At 37.2% G+C, this 22,353-nt stretch overlaps 1 long non-coding RNA gene across 1 annotated transcript in view; it reads right to left on the bottom strand.

The window, feature by feature from the left end:
* Positions 1-2,002: 2,002 nt before the first annotated feature.
* LOC141278855 (uncharacterized) overlaps positions 2,003-22,353 on the bottom strand; it is a 42,422-nt gene continuing 22,071 nt past the window's right edge. Inside the window, exon 3 of the long non-coding RNA XR_012332245.1 lies at positions 2,003-3,608. This is a non-coding gene — a long non-coding RNA (uncharacterized lncRNA). The remainder of the gene's footprint in view (positions 3,609-22,353) is intronic.

The raw sequence follows: 22,353 nt of genomic DNA, 5'->3' as shown, positions 1-22,353 counted from the left end.
TTTTTCATTTTTTCGCCTATACTAACATAAGTCACTTTCTTGGCCTTGAGTATTCTCATCTGTCACATGCCTCTGCACTTACGTCAATTTGTATTTTAATTAGAATTTGAGAGTTTCTTCTTTTGGCCTACACGTATAGGAAGATTCGACAAAAAGACAATGAAGAATACTTTATATGAGAGTGAAGTGAAGTTACCAGAAATTATGCCACAACAAAGCAGAACCTGCTGGTAATTCTGCACGATGCCACTGTAAACAAGACCGAGGGCTGTGCACACCTAAGGCTGCTACTAAACCCCTATCCCAGCGGAAGTATTAAATTATGACAGATATCTGGGACATAGAACTGGGAGATACATCTGAGTCCTTCTGGCTCTCGTTCTTTTGAGCAGCTGTGTCTAAGTTTCAAATGACTGACCACAAGGAAGAAAGACCAGGTGGTATATCTCAATAATTACTGAATTCTGTGTGTATCACATTTCTACTAAAATCCAGACAGTGTTTTAAGCGCTGGTGACACTATAAATAAAGTGGGAGAAGTTCTTGCTCTTAGGAACTTAGATCCTAGTGGGGAAGTCAGTAATAAACAGATATATAAACAAATACGTATCAATTAGGATCAGTGCTGTGCAGAAAAGCACAACATGGAAAATGCAAGGGAGCGTCGCTATTGTATATGGGATGGCTGGGGGAGGCGTTCTGAGGAGCTGACGTCTGAAAAAGGTGAAGAGGTGAGTGATGTGCACGTGTGCGTGAGGAATATTCCAGGCAGGAGGAAGGAGCATGCAAATACCTGCCGGAAGGAAGCGTTCAATAAGTTTGAGAAATACTGGGGGTGGGGGGGCGGGGGCTGACGTGGCCAGAGCCCAGCACTGGGAGGTGGAGGCTGCTGACACTGGACCCAAGACCAGGGGTCAGATCACGTCTACCTCAAAAGACATGGGAAGAACTTTGGGTTTCATCCTAAGTCGGATGGGAAATCACTGATGATGTAAACAGAATTATAGGCAAAGTATAACAAAGTGAAAATTAAATCTTTACTCACTTGCTCTTAAAGACCGCCGTGTCTGAAGGAAACAAATTTATAGGCCTAAACTCACGGCACTTACACATTTGTTCTAAAGCTTGGTGGATGCTGTCCTTTGCACCTCAAGTACATATCGGGCTAGATTCATGCTATGCCTTGTCGCATTCAATTATAATTAAGTGGGCGTATCTGTCCCCCTGCTAGATTATGAGCTACCTGAGCATAAAACCTTTACAGAATGTCTTCCAGAACTCACTGTAGGGCCTGTAGGTATTTTAAAAATTGACAAGATGCTAGTAAACTCTGTCTGTTAACAAGATTGTTGGTATTTCCTCAGTCAGGAGAGTAATATAGACATCTCTCCTTCCATACGCACCATAAAAGGTTGTACAGTAGAATTAATCTGGCCCTTTGCATGTTCTGCACTAAAATTGAGCCCAACACTTCAATACAAAAGGGAGACTTCACAGGCCCATGGATGTTATCTATTCCTGATTTTGCTAATTCGAAAAGAAATGAGAGTCTTAAAAATTCCTAGGAGACTGTGTTTTCTATAACAGGTTTGTCATTTACCAGTCAGTAAACTAGCTGATTTCAAAGACCCATTGTTAAAAGTGAAAGATGTTATTTACAGATATCAAATTACATGAATTGACCTTTTCTAAAATATTAAGAATGCTGTTGTTTCTCTTGCACTCAAATTTCTTAAATGTCAGACGAAAGTAAATGCCAAATGTGAAAACTTAAAAATAGTATGAAAACATATGCTATTTATAATTCTTAAAAGACAAGTACTCTTTGTGTCAATTTGTTATGTGATTAAAGTCTCAGGAAATCATGTGGCATAGCTTTAAACACAATCCTTCATGAATTCACTTCTTTTATCTTCCAATAGGCATATATCACCATTACTTTATTTCATACTTGTTTATTATATTCTCATTAAACCTAATGAAAAATACAAATTATCTACAGTCAATAATTTTAAGTGTTTTCAACGTATATATTTTACTGTGAAGAGGTAAAGGAGAACAAGCATCTTTTCTAAATAATACACAAGAATAATTTTTCTTACCATCTGACTGTAAACATGTATTTTAAAAAGTGGACTCCCCTGTGTATCATTCAGTTAAGTAGCATATATTCAATTGTCTTTCCTTTGATTGTTTATCCCAAGAAGTCCTCCTAAGTCTTTTAAGTTATTAATTCAATCACGCAACAAACTGGTTGACACTATGCTGTGCCCTCTGCTGTACGGTGAGGGAAAATAAATTTGAAGACGTAAGTGGACTCTTGTATCCCAACCTCCCAAATTACACAGATAACATGTCTGAAAGGCATACTGTTATTTTTCTCAAAAATGGTAACGCTCCAAAAATAATTTTCAATGCAGAATATTCCTCACTATAAATAACGTAGCATTTAAACACTGAATAATAGAAAATTTACAGGATTGAGTTACATTTTTCTTCCTGGAATTGAGAACAATCTGACTTTCCAGGGACAAAAAATAACGTATTACAGAATTATCACTCTTTTGTTGAAATGAATATATCATTTTTCAAATGTCATGGTTCTTATGTTCTACTTAGAAATTTTTACTTGTTGCAAGTTCACTAAGAATGTCTCCTATGCTCTTTTCTAGAAATTTTATAATTTTAGCTGTTATACTTGGGACTTTGATCCATTTTGAGTTAATTTTTATGTATGAGGTCAAGTAAAGATAAGAGCTCATATTGTTGCATATAGATTTTCAATTGTTACAGTGCCTTTTGCGGGCGGGAAAAAAACTATCTTTTACTCACTGACTTGCCTGGACCTCTTCTAAAATACTAAGATAATTTTGCTGAAAAGCAACTGGCCAATTGGCCATATATGTACAGACTGATTCCATCGATCAATATGTCTGTACTTATAGAAAACTCATCCTGTCTTGATTAATATAGCTTTAAGAAAAAGTCTTGAAATCTGGTAGTTGAATCCTAGAAGTTTTTCTTTTTCAAAATAATTTTGGTTATTCTGTGTCCTTTTTATTTCTGTATTATCTTTAAAAAAGCTTGTCAATTTCTACAAAAAAAGTTTGGCTGCGATTTGATTTGGATTGCATTTAACTGTACATTAATTTGGGGATAACTGGCATTTCAGCACTATTGAGTTTCTCAATCTATTAGTGTGGTGTATATATATGTATCTACTTAGATAGATTCTTTATTGTATTTCAGCAATGACTGTAGTTGTCACTGTGTACACCTGGCACATACTTTGTTAAATATACCCCTAGGAATTTCATATTTTAATACAATCATAAATGGCACTGTTGTCAATTAACGTTTAAAAGAAACTGAAAACTGAGAAAAAATGTGTTTCCTATTTACCCACATAGTTCCCATTCTGCGGAGCAACAGAAACACCAGACTCACTACCAGAACTTCTCTGTGGGTCCACAGAGACAACAAACTCACAGATGCAACAGGCTCCCGTAGAACTTTCCGAAGTTCGTCCCTCAGGTCCCGACTTTGGTGACTGCACACACCCGGCATCCTGAATTTCTGTGCAAGGTCCATCAGCTAGCCACCTGACCCTGTGTTTCGGGAAGACTGGTTAGCAACTCTTTATCTGATCTTCTCTTTTCCAGGTCTTCACTCCCCAGGTCCTTACTCCCGGAGTACCGCACTGTGGCTCTGCTTCCCTGACTTGGTCATTTCTATTCGCTATCCTTTCTGTAAGAGCCCTTATAAGTTTTTAAAGAGACCTCAACACCCTTCTAACCATGCGATCATAGTTAATATCACCAGTAATGGGACAGATGATGTCATACACACTTTGATAGGTGCGCTGAGGTGGATATGAGAGCATTTCTGATGTACTGCTACCAAAAATGTATAATCTGAATCTAATCCTGAGGAAACATTCGACAAGCCCAAACTGAGGGGCATTTTACAAATATCTAACCTCTGGTATTAAAAATATGCCAAGGTTATGAAAGATAAATATCTCAGGAAGTGTTCCAAAGTAAAGGAAAGTAGAGACATAGACATCTGAATGTAATGTGTGCTTGTGAATTAGACCTTGGGCAAGAAAAAAGTTTTCTTCTATAATAAAGGACAATGGTTAGACAACTGATACATTTTAACTACCTATAAGGTATTAGGATCAAAGTTAATTTCCTGATTTTGATAATTGTACTAGTATAAGAATGTCTGTTTTAGAAATGTACACCGAAGTCTTTAGAGAAAAAAAAAGGACATCTTGTCTGCAACTTTCAAACATCTCAGGGGAAAAGAGTAATGTAAATGTGGTAAAATGCTAACATTTGGGGAATATGAGTAAAGAGCATTTGGGAATTTTTTGTACTAGTTTTACAACTTTGCTGTAAGTCTGAAACTTTTTCCAAAATTTTTTTTTAAAACCCCTGGACCAAGATTGCAGGTGAGCATATGTTTTTATCTCCTCCTCCTGAGTTACCATTAAAATATAGGGAAGAAAGAAAGAAAGAAAGACAAAAAGGAAAAGAGAAGGAAGGGAGGGAGGAAAGATATAAATCCATAACAAGTAGATAACAAAGACATAACATAACACACATACATAACAATGTAACACACACACATAACAATGTAACACACACACATAACAATGTAACACACACACATAACAATGTAACACACATACATAACAATGTAATACACACACATAACAATGTAATATACACACATAACAACAGAACAAAGACACACCTTTGCTTAGGAAGTTATCTGAGGATCTCAAAGAAGTGAAGCAAGAAAGAGTGACTGGGAAGTGTGTGCTCAGCTCAGTCGCCAAGAATGTCCTGTCCAGCTTGGAATAGGGAGGATGGAGAGACGGAGAGGGAGGCCCTATGGGGCACAAAGAATACAAAATAACTCAGAGGCTGATGGAAATGGCCATCTGACAGAGGTCAAGAATTCCTTCCTTAAAATGTAAGTAAGCTAAAAGCTCCATAAAAACAAAAAATGTGTACAAAACAAAATGATCCAAATTATTATATGAGAGAACTGGTCCAAATAAAGAGAGAAAGCCAATGGAATCTAAGCAGCAGAATGAATTAATTACTGCAGAAAATAGATTAAAGCTGAAGAATAGTAGAATTATGGCCAAAAGATGTATCTTTCTTTATCCAAAGGTTTTGTATAAAACACATGATCCAACACTCCAGCAACACTAACAAGTAAACCAACATACAAGAAACACATACAACAAAGAGAAAGGCTTCAAATATAAAGGTTTCATTGGAGCTACTCATCCATCCATCTCTAAAAATAGTCTAAAGACACTGGAATATAAAATAGTAACAGAAGACGAAGACAAGATCAGAGAAGGTTACAATCGTGTGTTTAATTTTTTGGTAATATTTTCAATCTTTGGCTGTGTGGCAGGTACGTGGGGAGTCTTTTTCTGTTTTGCTCTTCTGACTTTTTAGTATGTCAAATATTCCATAATGTTATTTACAAAGTAAAATTAGTCAAAATATGAAAGTATACATTTGTGCGTCCATGTGGGTCTCCATTTTTCCAAGGAAGGCAAACACTATTGCCCAAAGAGGAAACAGTCTCCCTGGACTGAAAGGTACTTCACTTGTGAAGATTGTGTGTTGGAGAGACTTACTTTCTTGATAAAAACTCTGACAATAAGTAAGAACTTGATTTGCTGATTTATCAAGTTAAAGCAAGATCTGAATAAGACTAAATTTAACCATACCCTGCTCTATATTTCATGAAGCAGACTTTCATCATTTGTGATATCTTTCCAAGGACATTTGTGTCAAATTTTACTATGATAGCTATATCTTTGACATAATCTCTAACCTCCATTATTAACACAATTTCTTGGCCTGAGAGCATTTTTTTAAGAAACTAATGTTAGTCAGTAGAATATGCATAGGTAACTTTTCACTGTAAAGTAGGAACGACATTCTGTGTCCCTTTTCCCTTTACATTTTCTGTTCCCTAAAATGTCAGAAAAAGCCACAATATCTTTTTGGTGTTGATTATTTTCTATTATCTACCTCACTTTTGTGAGAGACTAAGAAAGCTTACAGAAACTAGAGCTTCTAACAATGGTACAAGTAGACATAATGCAGAATTTTATTTATGCTCCCAGCAAACTTCTGCTGTCATTTAGATTTAAACAGAGAACTGACAGGACAAATTTCACCACTGCCAAATCCTCAGACACTAAGTGAGGTTATAAGTCCCAAATGGGAATTTTAAGAGTAGAGTTGAGAACTCCTGTCACCTTACCATTCATGTGGAGCTGAGCACTTCTCTTTTTGTCACTGAACCTGTAAGAATTCCCTCTAAGACAAAGTAAAGGGAAAGGCTTAAAAGGTTCTGAAAGTTATTGGAAAGAAAATGTAGCACATTTTCTGTTTGGTCAAATCAACAGAGACAGGAAAACTTCTCTCCAGCAAGTGTGGGTGACTTTTTCCTTTTTTAATATGAATCAACTTGTTAATTGAAGTTTAATTGAAATTAGGTTTATTACTACTGAGTAAAAAGCCTTGAATGCCTCAGAGCAAATGTATTTTGAAGAGGAACTTTTTTTCAATGTATTTCATTCAGTTTGCAGCAATGGAAGAAAAAGGTCATGTTTAAATTCCTGCATATGTAACTGTCAAGACATAATCAAGCATTCTTTCATTTGGCAGGAAAATAGCAGAGTATACCAATTCAGTGTGAGAGAACTTTCCTTAGACAAGTCTGTAAGTGTCTTAATTTGTTATGAACATAAATATAAATTTACTAGCATGAGAAAAGAAATTAAATACTAGAGGACAATTCAGTAAAAATAACAGAATTAAATAATATATCTGGATTTTTTCATTATCAAAGGTTTACATTAAAAGCCTTAAAAAAGTGTACATATACTCGGTTGACTAGACAATAAGAATCTGAGCAGGAATTACTGGAAATTTTAATATGGGGAGAAAAAGCTTAATGAATTCCATTCTTTTAAATCTTTTTGTATTTCTCTTCTTTCTCACATAAGTGTCCAGGTCAACTGCGGAATTTGTAGGGATAAAAAGGTCAATCATTTCATGCATGGACAAAAGGTCAGTTAACCTCCTCCTTTCCTTCCACCTGGTCACAAAAATTATCAGTATTTAAACACGTAATTTAAAAGTTTCCTTTCTTTTTTTTTCCCCCTTGTTTGGACTAAGTTTAAAGTGTTATCTTAAACTGAGCTCTACTTTGTATACTTAACTTTTGAATTTCACATCTAATTTTGGTTTATATAGGTTTAGTGTTCCTGCTGAGCTATGAATTTAACTAGTAAAAAGGAACTTAAATTTTCAAGTGGACAACGTAACAGAAATCAGTATTTGTTTAAAAGCTAGACGTGCAAACAGCCTAACCCTGTGTATCTTGGTTCGAGTCTGCTCAGCCGGCAAAAAGACCCTTCCCAGGACACGTAATTTTTATTAAAGGCTAATTCTGAAGAACTTTATTCTTACAAATTAGAAAAGATTTCCAGCTGAGAAATCTTTACCTTTAATTTTAAGTTTAAAGTAGGTGAAAATGTAAATAGTAAGTTTAAAAAAAACAAAATTATTTTAATTTTAAAATTTACATAATTCAAATACCTAGGAATAAACCTACTTAAGGAGGTAAAAGACCTGTACTTGGAAAACTATCAGACACGGATGAAAGAAATTGAAGAAGACACACATGGAAAGATAAACTGTGTTCTTGGATTAGAAGAATTAATATTGTTAAAATGACCATACTACCCAAGGCAATCTATAGATTCAGTGCAATCCCTATCAGAATACCAACAGCATTTTTTACAGAAGTAGAAAAAAATAATTTTAAAATTTACATGGAAACACAAAAGACCCTTAATAGCCAAAACAATCTTGAGAAAGAAGATCAAAGCTGGAGGAATCACACTCCCTGACTTCAGACTATACTACAAAGCTACAGTAATCAAAACAGTATGGTACTGGTATAAAAACAGACATACACTTCAATGGAACAGGATAAAAAGCCCAGAAATAAATCCATGTCAATTAATCTATGACAAAGAAGGCAAGAATATACAATGGAGAAAAGACAGTCTCTTCAATAAGTGGTGCTGGGAAAACTGGACAGCTACATGTAAAAAAATAAAATTAGAACATTTGCTGACACCATATACAGAAATAAAGTCAAAACGGATTAAAGACCTAAATGTAAGACCAGATACTACAAACCTCCTAGAGGAAAACTTAGGCAGAACACTCTTTGACATAAATCGCAGAAATATATATTTTTTGGATCCATCTCCTAAAGCAAAGGAAAAACAGCAAAAATAAACAAATGAGACATAATTAAACTTAAAAACTTTTGACAGCAAGGGAAACCATCAACAAAATGAAACTACAACCTACTGAATGGGAGAAAATATTTGCAAATGATATGACTGATAAGGGGTTAGTATCCAATGTATACTAACACCTCCTACAACTCAACATCAAAGAAACAAACAACTCAATTTTAAAAAGGGCAGAGGGGACTTCCCTGGTGGCACAGAGGTTAAGAATCCACCTGCCAATGCAGGGGACACAGGTTCAAGCCCTGGTCCGGGAAGATCCCACATGCTGCAGAACAACTAAGCCTGTGCACCACAACTACTGAGCCTGTGCTCTAGAGCCCGCAAGCCACAACTTTTGAGCCCGCTCGCCTAGAACCCATTCTGCACAAGAGAAGCCACCATAATGAGAAGCCCGTGCACCACAACGAAGAGTAACTCCTGCTTGCTGCAACTAAAGAAAGCCCATGCACAGCAACAAAGACCCAACACAGCCAAAAATAAATAATAAATTAATTAATTTTAAAAATGGGCAGAAGAACTGAGTAGACATTTTTCCAAAGAGGAAATGCAGGTGGTCAACAGGCACATGAAAAGATGTTCAACACTGCTAATGAATGGGGAAATGCAAATCAAAATCAAAATGGGATGTCACCTCACACCTGTCAGAATGGCCATCATCAAAAAATCTAGACACAATAAATGCTGGAGAGGGTGTGGAGAAAAGGGAATCCTCTTGCACTGCTGGTGGGAATGTAAATTGGTACAGCCACTGTGGAGAACAGTATGGAGATTCCTTAAAAAACTACAAATAGAACTACCATATAACCCAGCAATCCCACCACTGGGCATATACCCTGAGAAAACCATAATTCAAAAAGAGTCATGTACCAAAATGTTCATTGCAGCTCTATTTACAATAGCCCAGAGATGGAAACAACCTAAGTGTCCATTACTGGATGAATGGATAAAGAAGATGTGGCACATATATACAATGGAATATTACTCAGCCATAAAAAGAAACGAAATTGAGCTATTTGTAATGAGGTGGATAGACCTAGAGTCTGTCATACAGTGTGAAGTAAGTCAGAAAGAGAGAGACAAATACCGTATGCTAACACATATATATGGAATTTAAGGAAAAAAAATGTCATGAAGAACCTAGGGGTAAGACAGGAATAAAGACACAGACCTACTAGAGAATGGACTTGAGGATATGGGGAGGGGGAAGGGTAAGCTGTGACAAAGCGAGAGAGAGGCATGGACATATATACACTACCTAACGTAAGGTAGATAGTTAGTGGGAAGCAGCCGCATAGCACAGGGAGATCAGCTCGGTGCTTTGTGACCACCTGGAGGGGTGGGATACGGAGGGTGGGAGGGAGGGAGACGCAAGAGGGAAGAGATATGGGAACATATGTATATATATAACTGATTCATTTCGTTGTAAAGCAGAAACTAACACACCATTGTAAAGCAATTATACTCCAATAAAGATGTTAAAAAAAAAAAAAAGACCACAAATGAAAAAGTTGGTGAGAATGTAGAGAAAGGGGATTCCTCCTACACTGTTGGTGGGAAGGCAAATTAGTGCAACCGCTGTGAAAAACAGTATGGAGCTTTCTCAAAAACACTCAAAATAGAGTTACCATATGACCCAGCAATTCCACTCCTGGGGATATATCCAAAAAACTCCAAAAGCTCTAACTCAATAAGACACCAGCATCCCAATGTCAATAACAACATTATTTACAAAGCCAAGATATGGAAGCAACCTAAGGGTCCATCAACAGATGAATGGATAAAGAAAATGTGGAATATATAAACAATGGACTATTAGTCATAAAAAAAAAGAAATTTTGACATCTGCAGCAACATGGATGGACTTGGAGGGCATTATGCTAAGTGAAATAAGTCAGAAAAAGAAATACTATATGATATCACTTGTATGTGGAACTTAAAAATACAACAAACTATTGAATATAACAAAAAATAAGTAGACTTACAGATATAGAAGACAAACTAGTGGTTACTAGTGGGGAGAGGGAAGGGGGGAAAAAGCAATATAGAGTACAAACTATTAGGTATAAAATAAGCTCCAAGGAATATATCTAATATTTTATAACAACAATAAATGGAGTATAACCTTTAAAAGTTGTGAATCACTATATTGTACAGCAACTCTACTTCAATGTTTTTTAAAAACTGCGTTTACGGAAAAAAATTTACTTAATTCCGCTGACCAAAAAAGTTCTTTTAATAAATTGAATTAAGAATAATGTGGTTGGGACTTCCCTGGTGGTCCAGTGGGTAACACTCCGCACTCCCAATGCCGGGGGCCTGGGTTTGATCCCCGGTCGGGGAACTAGATCCCGCACGCATGTCACAACTAAGAGTTTGCATGCCTGAACTAAAGATCCTGCATGCCACAACTAAAGATCCCGCATGCTGCAACTAAGACCCAGCACAGCCATAAATAAATAAATAAATATTAAAGTACACCTATTATAAAATAAAAGGAATAATGTGGTTACCATAGACCAAATGAAAGATTAAAGGGAAAGTATTACATTTTAATTTTTCTAAGAATTTGGATATTTGTACACAAGATTTAATCAAAGAAAATTTTCTAAATGTTTTATATTTGTTTTGATATCAAAGTAGCTATCACTACTAAAACAATATCTAAAGGATATAAATATTTCTTCAACTAAAGTAAGTAATAATCTAAATAATTGGTAGGCTGTATAAATTAGTTCCTATAAAACTCAGATGATACTTGGTGCACTTTATTGACTTCTGAGTACTTCTGTATATGACAATTACATCTATAAATCTAATACTATATAAGGAGTTTTAAAAAAATTTAGACAAGTTTCAAAGCTTGTTCATATCCAGTATTTTTCTATTTACTAATCGTATAATGTTATCTAAACACAATATGCCCTCCCTAATAATAGTTTCAGGAAATTGAAGGATTTTCATTAAAATAATACTAACCAGGAGATTTATCTAAATTTACATACCATGAACCTTACTATAAGTTCTTGGATCAAAGTAAAAATAAATATGAATACATAACTGCATGCATGTACACCATTTACATTTGTGTTCTATCTTTTTGTCTTCTCTGATTGTAAAACAATAGTTTCTTTTAAGATATAAAATAATATACATATAAAAAGATATAAAATAATAAATAGTAAAATAATTTATTCAGGGCATTTGTATATATGCTCAACTTTTGCAGTTTTTTAAATTAACATTAAAATATTTAAAATTATAAATTATATATATAATTTGTTTTATATATAGAAAAAGAAATAAAACTTGTTTATATATATACATATACAAAGAGAGAGAGGAATTCCCTGGTGGTCCAGTGGTTAGGACTCTGTGCTTCCACTGCAGGGGGCACAGGTTTGATCCCTGGTTGGGGAACTAAGATCCCGCAAGCCACGCAGCCCAAAAAAAAGACATAAGACAAAGCTTATTAATAGAAATAGAGAGGCCATCTAACAATGATAAAGGGTAATTAGGAAAGCATAACTATTATCAATGTATATCTACTTAAAAAAATTGTAATGTGTTTTAAAAATTAAGCTGCATGAAAATTTTAAAAAATATAATTAGGCATTTGATTTGGCATAATAATAAGTACATATATAACCCAATATGTTAAAATTAGCAAGATACCATACATGACAGAGAAGTCGAAAGGTGGTAACTAAAGGGGAAAGAGGAAAGACCATTTTAAAGGTTTCTTTCTGAAGAGACCAGAAAGGACATAACAAAATTAAACAGGTAAATCCAAACTTTAACAACATATGAACACTTTTGATTCCTAAAGCTGGTATAAATTTTCTATGATACTCCAAACTTACAATGTATCAACACCATTTAGATAATGACTTTTTTTATTATTTTTAAAATCTATCTATTTATTTTTGGCTGCATTGGGTCTTCACTACTGTGCACAGGCTTTCTCTAGTTGCGGTGAGTGGGGGCTACTCTTCGTTGTGGTGCGCGGGCTTCTCACTGCAGTGGCTTCTCTTGTTGTGGAGCACGGGCTCTAGGCATGCAGGCTGCAGCAGTTGTGTCACGTGGGCTCAGTAGTTGTGGCTCATGGGCTCTAGAGCGCAGGCTCAGTAGCTGTGGCGCACAGGCTTAGTTGCTCCACAGCATGTGGGGTCTTCCCAGCTCAGAGTTCGAACCCGTGTCCCTTGCATTGGCAGGCAGATTCTTAACCACTGTGCCACTAGGGAAGTCCCTCGACAGTGACTTTTAATGTATGTAGAGTCCAATGATACTACTAATATTTTCTAATAATCTGTAGACGGTACATTAGGTCTATTCAATGAAGGCCAGTATATTTGGAACTGCATTCATAAAGCCACATCTTGAGTCATTTCCAGTGGACCAGACAGTAAATGACTAAAATCCCTCTTCACAGGTTTAAAGCATAAACTGCTTACTTATGTCTTCCATCTTTCTGAGTGCACTAGAAAATAACAAACTTTTCCTAAGTCTCAGTGATCAGAAGCCTCTACCAAGCAAAAGCTTCCCATTGAAATACCAATATCGTACACCACGTAAACTTTTAAGAAATGAATGTAAAAAATATTTTTATAGTATTTCATAGGTTCAGCAAAGAAATTCTGAAAATAAATCATCTCAAACTTTGTTCAGAAACATTACTTAAGCATTCAGGTATTCTGCTCATACCACTTTTAAACATTTGTTATGTACAAAATGCTAACAAGAAAACCAGAAGGCTTTGTATTACTACCTAGGGGCAACCCACCTATGGGAAGCTAGGTATAAAGTGATATTTTAGTACTACGTGTAGATGTACTATAATAGTATAAAGAAGGACTCAAAAGTATTGCAGTCACAGAGACGAAATGCCTCACCACTTGGTCTAAATGAACTATGCAGTTATCTATGCCTAGAAGTTTAATCTGCCTGAAAATTCATCTGAAAGACATCACATAAGAGCTCCGCTGGGTACCACCACGATGACCAGGTGACAGGGTCCCCAGCCTCGAGTATGTGCGTTCTACTACCAGGAGGCATCGGCCCTGGACATTGAAGAACTTTTGTTTATGTTCTGCAGGCCTACAATTTACCCTGTAAAGAGTCACATTAGTAATTGCTCTCACAAATAAAGCTGAAGCCATCTACCTTGCAAACAACTTTTAAAAGTACAAACCATAATTTTAAAACTATTTAGAAAATAAATACGTCATCCCCCGTAAGTTAAATTTAATATCTGCCAGATAATAACATCAGATCACTCTCTTACCCCACTGCTAGACTCTTCCTCCTGGGTACTCTAATATAAATAAAAATAAATACTTTGCTCTATTAGAAGGAAGAAACCCGACAAATGAAAAAAGCAGGATCAACCTTCGAACGATGGGCTTTTGTGTAATTACTGTTATTATCTTCATGACTCTTGTCAAAAAGTCTGACTCCATTTGATGTTTGACTTTTGACAGCTTCGAGCCCCACTGCCCCCCTTTGTTTTCTGACCCACTACAGGATAAGTTGGTAACAGAGTGGACTGTGCTCCCCTGGGGCTTGGTGGAAAGGTCAGACCACCCAAGTCCCAGAGTCTCTGCGAGAACCCTCGTCCTGCCCTGCCTCTAAAACGCTACACAACCCTTTCATGGCTTTCTCAAACCATTGTGGACCTGCTTGGAAACACTCTCTGCTTTCTAGAACCCCTCGTGAAATGAGGAATGAACCTTTTCATAAACTCTTGGTGTGTGTGGTATCACCAGTCTCCACATCCAGCCCAAATTTTGGGTCGGGTGGCCCATTTTACCTCTGCAGGTGACCACATCCACTCTATATCCTGGATCTGAGCTCACTGCAGGTGACCACATCCACTCTATATCCTGGATCTGAGCTCATTTTCTCCATGGTTCCAATGAAAACATAATGCTTTCAATGTCAAAGTCACTGCTCACACATCCCAAATTATTTAGAATATATTTATAATTTAATGGCTGAGAAAATTAACAAATTTATACCAGGTAAACAGGAAAGAGGGAATTTAAAAAAACAACAAAGGGAGAAAGGGTTGAATTTAATTACATGTTGAGAAGTAAATATATGAGATTATACATATGAATATATCTTTATTTTACTCTCAAATTTCATTAATTGACTGTATAATTCTCAGGTAAAAATACTTCTCTTTCAAAATTTGATGCCATTAACCTACTGTCTGTAACTTCCACTACTGTTCTAAAGCAGGTGTCAGCAAACTTTTTTCAGTAAAGGGCCAGAGAGTAAACATTTTATGCTTTACAGGTCATAATTCCTCTGTCAAAGCTACTCAGTTTTGCAATTGTAGCACAAAAGTAGCCATAGACAATGTGCCCGTGGACCACAGTTTCCCACCCCCCTGCTCTAAGTCAGAAATCTGATGCCTTTCTGGTTCTGGATAATTTCTATAAAAAGTTGCATGCTTTTTGCAAACGTGAAGGATCTTATCTAGTTTTCTACAATATTATAATGAAGCACCCTGTTATGGATGTGTTTTCACAAGTCATCGTAGACTTTTGGTGACCCTTTTTAATCTAGAACCCATGTCATTCAGTTCTGGAAATTCTTCTTGAATTATTTCTTTGATGACTTTCTGCTCTTTTCTCTTTCCTCTCCTCCTGGGACTCTTATTATTCACATACTGGAATTTCTTTTATAGTTTACATTTCTCTGCAATTTTATATTGCTATGCCTTTTGAGATTTATTGAAGATTTCCTCAACTTTATCTTTCAAGATGTCTAGTGGATTTTTAATATCTATTTCAACTGGATTTTTTAAAATTTATAATGCTAATTTTTTCTTCTTTAGCAAACTACAGGAAGATGTGTCCCAACATGAAGAGGAAATCAACCAAGAAAAATAATTTAATCCCTAAAACTTCTAAAAACAGTCAGGAAGTAAAAGTATAACAGTAACATGTGGTGGCCAATATCAAAAACGTGAGCTATGAAAATAATGGAAACTTACTGGAGAAGGCTGGGAGCAAGAGGCTTTATGAAGCTTATGGCAGTTTTTCATTACAAGCCTTGCAAAACTATTAGACTTTCAAAAATACGCTTCTGTAAAATTCTGACAAAATAACTAAATAAAAAAAGATGCTATTAGAACAAAAATCTCCTTTTTTAAAAATAGAAACTATGGAAGAAGAAAGAGTCCACAAATGGACCAACATATATATGGTCAATTGAATTTTAACAAGATAATTCAAAGAGGAAGCAAAACCTTTCTGACGCATTATACTTACAGAACTAGATACGCAGGTGGGGGAAAAATGAACTTGAACCATACCTCACACTGTACATAAATTTTTAACTTGAAAAGGATTCTAATTCTAAATGTAAAAGCTAAAATTATGTAATTGCTCCCCAAAATATGGAAGAAAATCTTTGTAATCTTGGAATAGGTAAAAATATCTATACAGGACACATAAAACCACAAACTTACTTTGATGTAATTAAAAAAACCCTAAAATTAAACAAAGAGTCTTGATAACATAAATAATCAAGTTAAAGACGCCAAGAAGATTAAACTTAACTATGCCCTATGTACCAAGTGGCCTTATTTAGGATTAAGTAATGACTGCTTTTGTTCAAATTCAATAAAACAGTTATATCTGCATTTAACTTTTAACTTCTACATTCAAAACAATTTCAAGGAGGTACAAAACAATATGTTTTATGAAAAAAATGGAATTTTTTTTTTAGTTCATGGAATATGTGCTTAGTGGATAAATAGCATCATTGATTTCTGTTTTCTTTTTCTTTCTTTTCTTTGTTCTTTAAAATGCTTCTGAAAACCAGAATAATTTTTGGAGGGAGAAGATGACACTATGATTATTACTTCCCTTCTCCACAAAGTTAATGAGGTAATTTGTGAAGAGACTGTAAAAAATACTAATTGCTTCTGATAGTTTGCAAACCTAGGCCTTTGTTGATGCCTCCACACAGCTGCTTTTAAAGTCATGAGACCGGATGAGGTGACCCACGGGGAACAGTTCCTCGAGGCCACTCAGTGTAAGTCGGGTAGAGAAGGAAAGGACAGAAAAACAGAGCTGAGGAAGAGCACAGAGGGGAAGAAAAAACAGGAAAGTGTGATGTCACGGAAGTCCAGATGCAGAATCATTTTACAAAGGATAGAGTGGACAACTGACTTTAATCCCCTTGAGAATCTGAGTAAGTTCATGACTGAGACATGCCAAGATGGTTTGTGGGTAGCCTTGACAACATGGAATTTCAACAAAGCCATGGAGGCTGAATCTTTGCTGGATATTGTTAAAAAAAGGAGAGGGCAGAGTAGAAGATAATAATTGGGGAACAGAAAATTGGTTTTGCTAATAAGAAAAGCAGAGAAATAGGAAAAGAGTTGAGAAGGCTATGGGGTTGGAATTATTTTTTAAGATGAGTGGTCCTGAAGTATGTATCTGTATACTGATAAAACTGATCCAGTAGAGAATGAGAAGCTGGTGATGCGAGAAAGAGAAATTTTTCAGGATTAGCATATTTTGAGCACAGGTGAAGGTGTCACCCTTTGAAAGGAGAGAAGAAAAAGAGGACATGGGTGCACACGCAGATATACTAGTGCATGTCTAGTTAGAAGATAGGATAGAACCTACCTGATAGCTGCGTTTTCTCAGGACGGCAGGGGAAAATCTATCAGCTGGTCATAAAGGGGTGTGCTGGAAATGTGAGGAGAGAAGATGCAAACTGGTGATCTTTAGAGGGTAAGAAAGCAAGTTTACAGAGGAGATACAGTAGGATTGCCAGGTAGTATCAAGTGCCCATTTGAGATTTGAGATCAAGTTGAAACAAGTCAGCTTGATGGTTCAGTGTTCTGTAACAATCCTCAAGTGCCTAGATACACAGCACTGTTGTCAGTAATTAATTAGGTTAATCCAGGGGTTTGGCTTTAAGAGAAATTTTGACAGAAGGCAAGAAAAGCAAGCTTGAAAAGTGTTTTTACAGGGGCATGAATATGTGATGGACATGGTCCCTAAACTGAAAAAAGAAAAGAGGAATATAATGAAAGTACTGAAGATTAAGAAGGTGGAAGCATCAATGGACCCAGAGGTCTCAATTCATCAAATAATTGTTGAAGTGAAAATCCTGGGAAAAGTGAATGGGAATATACACTGCGGGAGAGAACTGGGGGCTCAAATTTGGGGATTTAGAATGTGGGATAGTTATACAATATGATGGTAAGAGTTAGTTGTTAAGATGGAAGAAAGATTATTATGGATGAAGGGGTCAGGAATATGAGAGGCCAAAGTGTTAAATGAATTATCCATATGAAGGAAACCATATGAAATTACCAAGGATGGTCGAAAAGAAGTCTGTGTGAAAGTCGTAGGAGTGGGAGTGGGGCAGTGAAAGTGACAGGTTGGCTGTAGGTGCTGGGAACTGACAGCATACACTTCAAATTACCTGGCATTTTTTTAAAAGAGGAAAAGTGGAAAAGTAGTTTTGCAACAGTACTGAGGAGCTAAAAAGACATTTATCTCAACACTAGGTCCTACAGAGCATGAAATATAACAAAACAATCATCTTTCACTCGAGATGGCTATTGGGGAAGGTGCGTCCTCAAGAGGAAAAGTCACATTTCAGCTGGATTAAAAAAAAGCTGAGAAACTCCGTTACAGGAGGTGTACTGATGTTATAAAACTTCAGATCCAGAGGGTACACTGGAGGCAGTGAAGAGCTGGAGGTCAAAGAGCATCATGGGGCTAAGTGTCTGGGTTATGACAGCACAACAAGAGGTAGGCACTTACTGTAGTGACTGGTGCTAAGAGCTCACGACATCCTCTAGGTGGATGACTCTCTAGGTGGATGGTGACATAGATCCTTCCTGACTTCCCTCCCCTTCACTAGAAGAACGACTAACAACTAGTCATGAACAAGTCAGCACTGAGAGAACCTAGAACACAGGGGAGGCTGAAGCACCCCCTGCACCACAGAGACCAAGAGAGACCACGTTAGAAGGTAAGAGAAGCGGCTACACACTGACTGCATGGCCACTCCCCCAGGCCAGGGCAGCACCAGGTGGACAGGTCTCCCCTGAGCCTCTGGTTCCTCCAGTAAGAAAAGAGAGCCCACGGGGAACACCCAGCCCCCCAGCACTGTGTTTCTCTTTGAGGGAGCCCCTGATCTGGCCTCACTCCATGGGGACTGCAGGGCAATCTCTGGGGCTCAACCACTGGGAGTCTGACTGATTGAGGAAGGGGAGGGGCTTGCAACCAGCACAGGGGTCTTGGCAGAGCGAGTTCACACCTGCAGTGCCGAAGCGGTAGACTAACCAGCGGCTCTGCTCACCTGCAGAACCAAGTCGGGGGTGCACTCTGACCGGGAAACATGGCAGGGTGCAGATCCGCCTTACTCAGATCCTCATGTGAGGAGTTTTGACAGCCTAAGAGCCTAGTTTGCCGACTCCCAGGCAAGAAGATGAGTCACACCCCACCCACGGCAGACAGTGTCTCCCAGCCGCATCTGACCAGAGGGGGTGGCAGGAGGCCTAGAAGCTGTGTAGCCCAGTAATGCTCCAGCCAAGAGACCAGCAGGCAGAGCTGATCACCCCTGGGGCAAAGCCAGTACTGGCCTGGAGGGCTCCTGTGCTACTCACAAACAAGGCTAAGGGTACCTCCTGGCCCCTCCCAGCCTGACATTTTGTTTGGGAAAAACTGGGAGATGCCTGGAGCAGTCCCTCACTTTCCAGCACAGGCAGGGGAGCTGAGACAGAGCCCCACCTGCTATGGCTCCAGATCCATCGGACCAGAAGGGCTGGCTATAATACCTAGGAGCTATGAGGCCCAGCCATGCTCATGCCTAGAGAAGGGCAGGCAGATTCCACAGCTTGCAAAGCAAAGCTGGGGCCCTGAACAACCAAGGAACTTGGGATGTGGGCCAGCTTGAATCAAGACAACAAACAAAGAGCTTTACTAGCGTTAGAGCTGCTTCTCCCACTGTGTCCAGGCAGGGAAACTAATCCATAAACCCACACAACGGCCCTGCTTACAGTGGGACCTGAACAGACAGCACAGCCCCCATCTCCCCCATCTGCTGAGCAAAACCGGTGGCCTCACCTGACCAGGGAAATACGTGCACACTCCTGCCCGGTTCAGGTCCCCCAAGCAACAAGCCATGCTGTTCTGGGTGCTGTCCTGGGTGCAGGGAAGCTAATTCAGAGCCCCACTACTACTGAATCAAGTACCCCGTCCCGACCATCTCATAAGCCTGACCAGAGGAACCAGGCAACCAGGAAGCCCATGCTATAGCCTCACTTGGGAACCAAGTGAGCAGTTCTAGCCAACTGTTCTTAGTCAGGGCACATCCCACGTCCCCATCCTCAGAGCTTCAACAGTTGCCTCCTTATCCAAAAATAGACCATAGTAGCAGGCATCACCTGCCTAAGGACATTACCAACAGCCACCAACAGAAACCCAAAAGGAGCTGACAGGTGAAGGGCTGTTTCTACCAAAGCAAACCTGCAAAGTCTGCAAGAGGAGGCTGATTACTCAAATGTGTAGGTACCAACACAAGAGATCAAGTATCACAAAAGAAAACAGGAAAATATGACACCACCAAAGGAAACTAATGAAGCTCTAATAACTAATCTTAAAGAAATGGAAATTTATGAACCGTGAGACAAATAATTCAGAACAATTACCTTAAAGAAGTTTAGTGAACAAGGACACACAGAAAACTAAATTAGGGAAACAATGCATGAACAAAACGAGAAGTTTGATAAAGCAATAGAAACCATCCAAAAACAAACAAACAGAAATCCTAGAGGTGAAAAATAGAGTAACTGAAGTGAAGAATTCAACAGAGAATTTCAAAAGCAGACTTGACCATGCAGAAGAAACAATCAGTTATCTGGAGGACAGAATATTAGAAATTATCCAGTTAGAGGAGCAAAAAGTAAAAAAGAATGAAAGCGTGAAAAAAGCCTATGAGATTTATGGGAAATGAAAATGAAAAGAAACAAAATTTGCATTGTAGGAATTCCAGAAGGAGAAGAGAAAGAGAAAGGGACAGAAAGTATATTTAAAGGATTAATGGCTGAGAACTTCCTAAACCTGGGTAGAAAAATGGACATCCAGATCATGAGGCCCAAAGGACCCCAAAAATATCAAACTTAGATAGGGCTACACCAAGACAAATTATAATTAAATTGTCAAAGTCAAAGACAAAAAAAAGAATTTTAAAAGCATCAAAAGAGATAAGTTACTTAAAAGGGAACCCCCATAAGCCTATGGGCAGATTTTTCAACAGAAACATTTCAGGCCAGGAGAGAATGGGAAGACATTTCAAAATATTGAAAGAAAAACTGTCAACCAGTTTCAGTTATAGCTTTGCTATACCAGCAAAGCTGTCCTTCACGAATGAAAAAGAGATAAAGACTTTCATAAACAAATAAAAGTAGATGGAGTTCATCACCACTAGACCTGCCTTACAAGAAATACCAATGAAAGTCCTTTGATTGAAAGTAAAAGGATGCTAATTAACATCATACAAATATAAAAATGTAGTTTAAACTCAGTGATAATAGTAAAATAATTGGCAAAGTTAAATTCAGTAATCTGGTAATGGTCATGCTTAATTCACTTACAACTCCAGTTTAAAAGTTTCAAAATGAATGTAGTAAAAAAAAAAAACCGCACAACTATAATCATCTATTATTAGTTACACAACATAATAAATATGTCAATTGTAAGAGCAGTAACCTAAAATGTGAGGAGGAGGAGAAGTAAAAGTGTAAAGGTTAGGAATTCTATTGAAGTTAGGTTGTTAGCTTAAAATAAGGTGTTAGAATTTTAAGATATTTTATTTAAGCCTTTTGGTAACCACAAGGGAAAACAAGTAGCAATTCACAGAAGAACATGAAAAAGAAGTCAAAGCATACTGATATCAAAAGACAACAAAACACACACATAAAAAAAACTAGCAGGACAGGAAATAAAGAACAATGAACCTACAAAACGATGATAAAACAAATAACAAAATGGCAATAGTAAATTCTTACCTATCAATAATTACTTTAAACAATACAGAATGGCTGAATGGATAAAAAATTTAAAAACAGGATCCAGTGATTATGGTACTTACAAAAGACTCACTTTAGCCTTAAAGACATGCATACACTGAGAGTGAAGGGATGGTAAAAGTCATTTCAAGCAAATGGTAACCAATAAAAAAGCAGCGGTAGCAATACTTATATCAAACAAAATAGACTTTAAACTCAAAATGAGAAAAAGACACAAAGAAGGTCATTACATAGTAATAAAGGGATAAACCCATCAAGAAGCTATAACAATTGTAAATATGTGCCCAACACTGGAGTACCTAAATATATACAACAAAAATTAACAGAGCTAAAAGGGGAAATAAACAGTAATATTTGGGAACTTTAATACTTTATTCTCAAGTATGGATAGATTATCCAGAGAATCAGTAAGAAAAAGCAGATTTGCACAACACTAAAAACCACATGGACTAACAGAACATTCTACCCAATGACAGAACATAAATGGAACATTTTCTAGGACTGACCATATATAAAGCCATAAAATAAGTCCTGGAAAATTCAAGAAGATTGAAATCATACCACATATCCTTGCTGACAACAATGGCATGAAACTACAAATCAATAACAAGAGGAACACTGGAAAATTCATGAACACATGGAAATTAACACTCTCCTAAACAACCAATGAATCAAAGAATAAATTAAAGGGGAAACTTAAAAGTTTCTTTAGACAAATGAAAATAAAAGCACAACATTCCACAATTTATGGGATGCAGCAAAAGCAGTTTTAAGAGGGAAGTTCATAGAAATAAATGTCTACATTAAGAAGCAAGAAAGATCCTGGATAAATAACCTAACTCTATGCTTTAAGGAACTGGAAAAAGAAGAAAAACTGAGCCCAAATCAGGAGAAAAAGGAAATAAAA

This window comes from Tursiops truncatus, chromosome 6 (assembly GCF_011762595.2).
Source record: "Tursiops truncatus isolate mTurTru1 chromosome 6, mTurTru1.mat.Y, whole genome shotgun sequence".
NCBI lineage: Eukaryota > Metazoa > Chordata > Mammalia > Artiodactyla > Delphinidae > Tursiops > Tursiops truncatus.
Note: the sequence above shows the minus strand (reverse complement) of the source record. Positions and strands in the feature narration are given on the sequence as shown.